Consider the following 6,012-nt stretch of genomic DNA (forward strand, 5'->3'; position numbering starts at 1 on the left):
ACAAAGAAGAAGAAGGTTCGTGAGACAAGCGGTAGGTCCGTGGGGCTGAGGAAGACGTCAAGAGGTCCGTGTGCAAAGCGGGGGTCGAGGATCGAGGGAGGCAGTCCGAAGTCCAAGGGGGAAGTCGAGGCGCACAGCTCGATTATGGAAGACACAGGAAGAACTGCGGGAAGACACAAGGGAGATCAGACAAGGGAACTCGGAAGACAGGAGAGCAATCAAGCACACAAGAGGGAAGCCAGACACGGGATGCTTACTATGAACAGAAGACTAAGATCCTTGGGTCCCCTGGTCTTTATACAGCTCGCCCTCATCAGTCCCAGGTGTGCTGATTGCTGATCGCCCACAGCCTTGTCGAAATGTGGGCGTGACGCGGCCAGCGCGAGCAGGGGCGTGTCTCTGCGGCTGCAAACGGAGGTGCTGGCAGACCCAGCTGCCGGAGAAACTTTTTTTTTCTGCTTTCTAACAAAAAATCGTCTCATTCTGGGTAGTTAGCAATGCAGGTAATGGAAGAAATACATTTTTACCTCTAAATAACTTTAAAAATGCCTTCATAAACCGTCAACAATACTGCATTTACGTTCCATAACCTGTATAATAACCAAACTGTAGCAACATTGTTATTGTAAGAGGAACTGAGGAACTCTTTTTTTAGCACGGTAACACATCGGCGTGCTTTGGTATTAGCAAAATAAGCCAACTACGGTAAGAGATAAATAATGGATTAGATTTATATAGCGCTTTTCTAGACACTCAAAGCGCTTCACAGAGAAGTGAGAACACATCATTCATTCATTCATTCATTTCACATTCACACCTGGTAGTGGTAAGCTACATTTGTAGCCACAGCTGCCCTGGGGTGACGGAAGCATGGCTGCCAGATTGCCCCTACGGCCCCTCCGACCACCACCTATCATTCATTCACCAGTGTGAGCGGCACTGGGGGCAAGGGTGAAGTGTCCTGCTGAAGGACGCAACAACAGTGAACCTGCAACCCTCAATTTTCTGGCACGGCTGCTCTACCCACCACGCCATGCCGCCCTTAAGCTAGCTTCAACATCAACATGAATGGCGTTTCAGTTTGTAATGCACAACACTGCTAATACGACACCAATCTGTACTGAGTGAAACACATGAACAATCATATTACAGTATCTGTAAAGTATTATTTCATGTTTTGTTTGTACACAGCTGAGCTAGCCAGACTGTGTATGTACTGTAGTTGTACTAACAGGTATGACGTGCTGCGTGTATCATGATCTATATTAAATGACTCACTCGATGGACAGTTGTTCGTCTGGTCCAGCTGGCCTGGGACGTTTCCTGTTGATTTGGGGTAAGCAATCCATTTATGTCGAAATAGCTTGTCTCCAAAGTGCCAAAATCGCTTTCATCCCCATCTGCCGGCTTCCGTCTGCTCCAACGTCTCACTCTTCCTTCGTGCACACTTCTAGAAGCAGCAGTATGTTCAGCTTCAAAAGTATGAGGTTGTGAATCCTCATTTGTCCAAATAAGTCGTCTCCGTTGTTTATAACCAAATCTGCCATGATTAGAAAACACTCTCGTGTTTGATTCCATAAGTAGGAACACACACATGTTGCTAGAAGTCAGAAGTGTGCTGCTATGGAAACAGAATTGAATGGAAAAAATCATTCCCAGAAATGATTAAAATGACCAAAATAGGGTAAATATTGAACATATTATATATTGTTATGAACATGTCTGTTACTACATTTCATTTATACTTGCAGTGTGTATATAAAACATTGATGGAGGGTTTTGAAGTTGTTTTAGAGGGCCTTGAATGCTACAACGGTGATTCCCATTAGCCACATCTAAGCGTTTTTTATAAAATCGTAAAAAAAAAAGACATATGTGTTATTGTCTCAATAGGCAAAATTCCAAAAAAAGGGAAGTTCCCCTATAACTTGTCCAATCTGTGCTGAACTGTGCTTTTATTTGGTAATAGTGCTATTTATAATAAACTCTATTTATATCATATTATATTTAAATTAAAATTATTATGTATGACCCTGTAAAGGACAAGCGATAGAAAATGGATGGATGGATGTACATACTACCGTTCTTGTGGTGTGGACCTCTGGTATTAAGTTTTGTGTCATGCTGTTATGACAATAAAGTTCACTGAACCCTTGAAGGAGACTACAAATATTGCATGTTTTATAGCAAGGTGGAAATAAATGTGCGATACAAGGTTTGATCACTCTAGTTTAAATATAAACTGTACACTTAAACACTTAACTTCAGAGTGCTTAGATATTGCTTGTGGTGTACTCCAGAGGTCTGTTCTTAGTCCCAAAATGTGGTAAATAGTGTCAAAGCGCTTTGAGTTCCTTAAAAAGGTAGAAAAGCGCTATACAAGTACGACCCATTTACCATTTACCAAAAACTATTCAATCTACAAAACCCAAAACCAGTGAAGTTGGCAGGTTGTGTAAATGGTAAATAAAAACAGAATACAACATTTTCAACCTAAATTCAATTAAATAGACTGCAAAGACAAGATACTTAACGTTCGAACTGGTAAACTTTGTTATTTGTTGCAAATATTAGCTAATTTGGAATTTGATGCCTGCAACATGTTTAAAAAAAGCTGGCACAAGTGGCAAAAAAAACTGTGAAAGTTTTGGAATGCTCATCAAACACTTATTTGGAACATCCCACAGGTGAACAGGTTAATTGGGAACCGGTGGGTGCCATGATTGGGTATAAAAGTAGCTTCCATGAAATGTTCAGTCATTCACAAACAAGGATGGGGCGAGGGTCACCACTTTGTGAACAAATGCGTGAGCAAATTTTCGAACAGTTTAAGAACAACATTTCTCAACCAGCTACTGCACGGATTTTAGGGATTTATAAATTATAAATAAATGATAAATGGGTTATACTTGTATAGCGCTTTTCTACCTTCAAGGTACTCAAAGCGCTTTGACAGTATTTCTACATTCACCCATTCACACACACATTCACACACTGATGGCGGGAGCTGCCATGCAGGGCGCTAACCAGCACCCATCAGGAGCAAGGGTGAAGTGTCTTGCCCAAGGACACAACGGATGTGACTAGGATGGTAGAAGGTGGGGATTGAACCCCAGTAACCAGCAACCCTCCGATTGCTGGCACGGCCACTCTACCAACTTCGTCACGCCGTCCCCGATTTCACCATCTACGGTCCGTAATATCATCCAAAGGTTCAGAGAATCTGGAGAAATCACTGCACGTAAGCAGCTAAGTCCGTGACCTTTGATCCCTCCGGCGGTACTGCATCAAAAACCGACATCAGTGTGTAAAGGATATCACCCCATGGGCTCAGGAACACTTCAGAAAACCACTGTCTGTAACTACAGTTGGTCGCTACATCTGTAAGTGCAAGTTGAAACTCTACTATGCAAAGCGAAAGCCATTTATCAACAACACCCAGAAACGCTGCCGGCTTCGCTGGGCCCGAGCTCATCTAAGATGGACTGATGCAAAGTGGAATAATGTTCTGTGGTCTAATGAGTCCACATTTCAAATTGTTTTTGGAAACTGTGGACGTGGTGTCCTCCGGACCAAAGAGGAAAAGAACCATCCGGACTGCTATAGACGCAAAGCCAGCATCTGTGATGGTATGGGGGTGTATTAGTGCCCAAGGCATGGGTAACTCACACATCTGTGAAGGCGCCATTAATGCTGAAAGGTACATACAGGTTTTGGAGCAACATATGTTGCCATCCAAGCAACGTCTTTTTCATGGACGCCCCTGCTTATTTCAGCAAGACAATGCCAAGCCACATTCTGCACATGTTACAACAGTGTGGCTTCGTAGTAAAAGAGTGCAGGTACTAGACTGGAACCTAAAGTATTTGTATACACGCACAACTTTGAAAGTTTTTAGTGTATCTGTGTGAGGGATTAAACTATGGGATGGATTAGTAGAGAACTTAAACAATGTACAGTGGAACCTCAATCACCTATTTGAGAACTTATTGTTTTACGAACGTTTAGATCGAGCCACATATGCATCTGTGTGGGACCCATGTCTCACATGAATACCTCAAGTGAAGGAAACTCGCGATTGCAGCTATTTCGGATAAAACACTTCTCAGACGGCAAGAGAACTTTGGAAAGTCCAGGTCAGCTGTGATTCTACTTACCGAAAAACTTTGTCCATATGTCGAAGGAGAGACAAGGAGAATGCGAGCTCCCGTGGATGTGATAAAAAAAGGTCGCGTGTGCTTTGTATTACCTGGCCGTCGAGGGAAGACTACGGAAAACATTGAATGCATTTGGACTGGCAAAACAGACTGTATCAGTTATTGTCCGCCACGTATGTCGCAGACTCAACGTCTAGGTCCAGAGTATATAAAGTCAACAAAAATGAATGGACAATGAAGGTGAAGGCAAAAGAGTGAGGAGTGTCCTGACCAGATATCTAGATCCCTAGATTGATTGCTGTCAAATGTTATTTGTCACATTGTTTACTTTTACGTGTCCATTAAAGATTTGATTAATTCATGATGGCTCAGGTGTGATTCACTACAATAGGGCCCCACAGCACTCTGGATTCCAGTTAATTGAAATACCACAACACGGGATATTGTGCAGATAAGTAAAGTTTATTTTAAGAACTTGCACACAAAGCAACACTGGAGGTGACGTATGAGGGGCCATTAGGGACATTATTCAGAACTACCTCTTACATACACTACTGAAATGCTCTCACATAAACAACTGAAATCTTTTTCTTTTATACACACTACTGAAACACTCTTATAAACACTACTGAAATGCTCTTACATACACTACTGAAATGCTCTCACATAAACAACTGAAATCTTTTTCTCTCACACACCCTACTGAAACACTCTTATAAACACTACTGAAATGCTCTTACATATACTACTGAAACACTCATATAAACACTACTGAAACACTCTTATAAACACTACTGAAATACTCTTACATACACTACTGAAACACTCTTATAAACACTACTGAAATACTCTTACATACACTACTGAAACACTCTTACATACACTACTGAAACACTCTTACATACACTACTGAAACACTCTTATAAACACTACTGAAACACTCTTATAAACACTACGGAAATACTCTTACATACACTACTGAAACACTCTTACATACACTACTGAAACACTCTTATAAACACTACTGAAATACTCTTACATACACTACTGAAACACTCTTACATACACAACTGAAAAACTCTTATAAACACTACTGAAATACTCTTACATACACTACTGAAACACTCTTATAAACACTACTGAAACACTCTTATAAACACTACTGAAACACTCTTATAAACACTACTGAAACATTCTTACATACACTACTGAAACACTCTTATAAACACTACTGAAACATTCTTACATACACTACTGAAACACTCTTATAAACACTACTGAAATACTCTTACATACACTACTGAAACACTCTTATAAACACTACTGAAACACTCTTATAAACACTACTGAAATACTCTTACATACACTACTGAAACACTCTTATAAACACTACTGAAACACTCTTATAAACACTACTGAAACATTCTTACATACACTACTGAAACACTCTTATAAACACTACTGAAACATTCTTACATACACTACTGAAATGTTTTTGTCTCACGCACACACACACACCTGGCATTATTTTTCACTAGTATGTATAAACAGGTTTCACCTGTGCGTGTGTGTGCTTTTTACACGTGTGTGTAAGGGACAACAATTTCAGTAGTATGTGTGCAAAGATTTCAGTTATGTGTATGAGCGCATCTTACCATTGTGTATACGAGCATTTTACCACTATGTGTAAGAGCATCTTACTAGTGTGTGTGAGCGATGTTGCATTCCGGTTCCGGTATAATCCCCGCCCCTTTTCAGACAAGTTTATTTTTATTTTTTTTAAAGCCAAGTTGTGGACAAAATGTCTGCCGACAAGTAGCTTAACCGAGGCGGGAGCTCCACTTCATAATTTGAG

Source organism: Entelurus aequoreus, linkage group LG06, assembly GCF_033978785.1.
Source record: "Entelurus aequoreus isolate RoL-2023_Sb linkage group LG06, RoL_Eaeq_v1.1, whole genome shotgun sequence".
Taxonomy (NCBI): Eukaryota; Metazoa; Chordata; class Actinopteri; order Syngnathiformes; family Syngnathidae; genus Entelurus; species Entelurus aequoreus.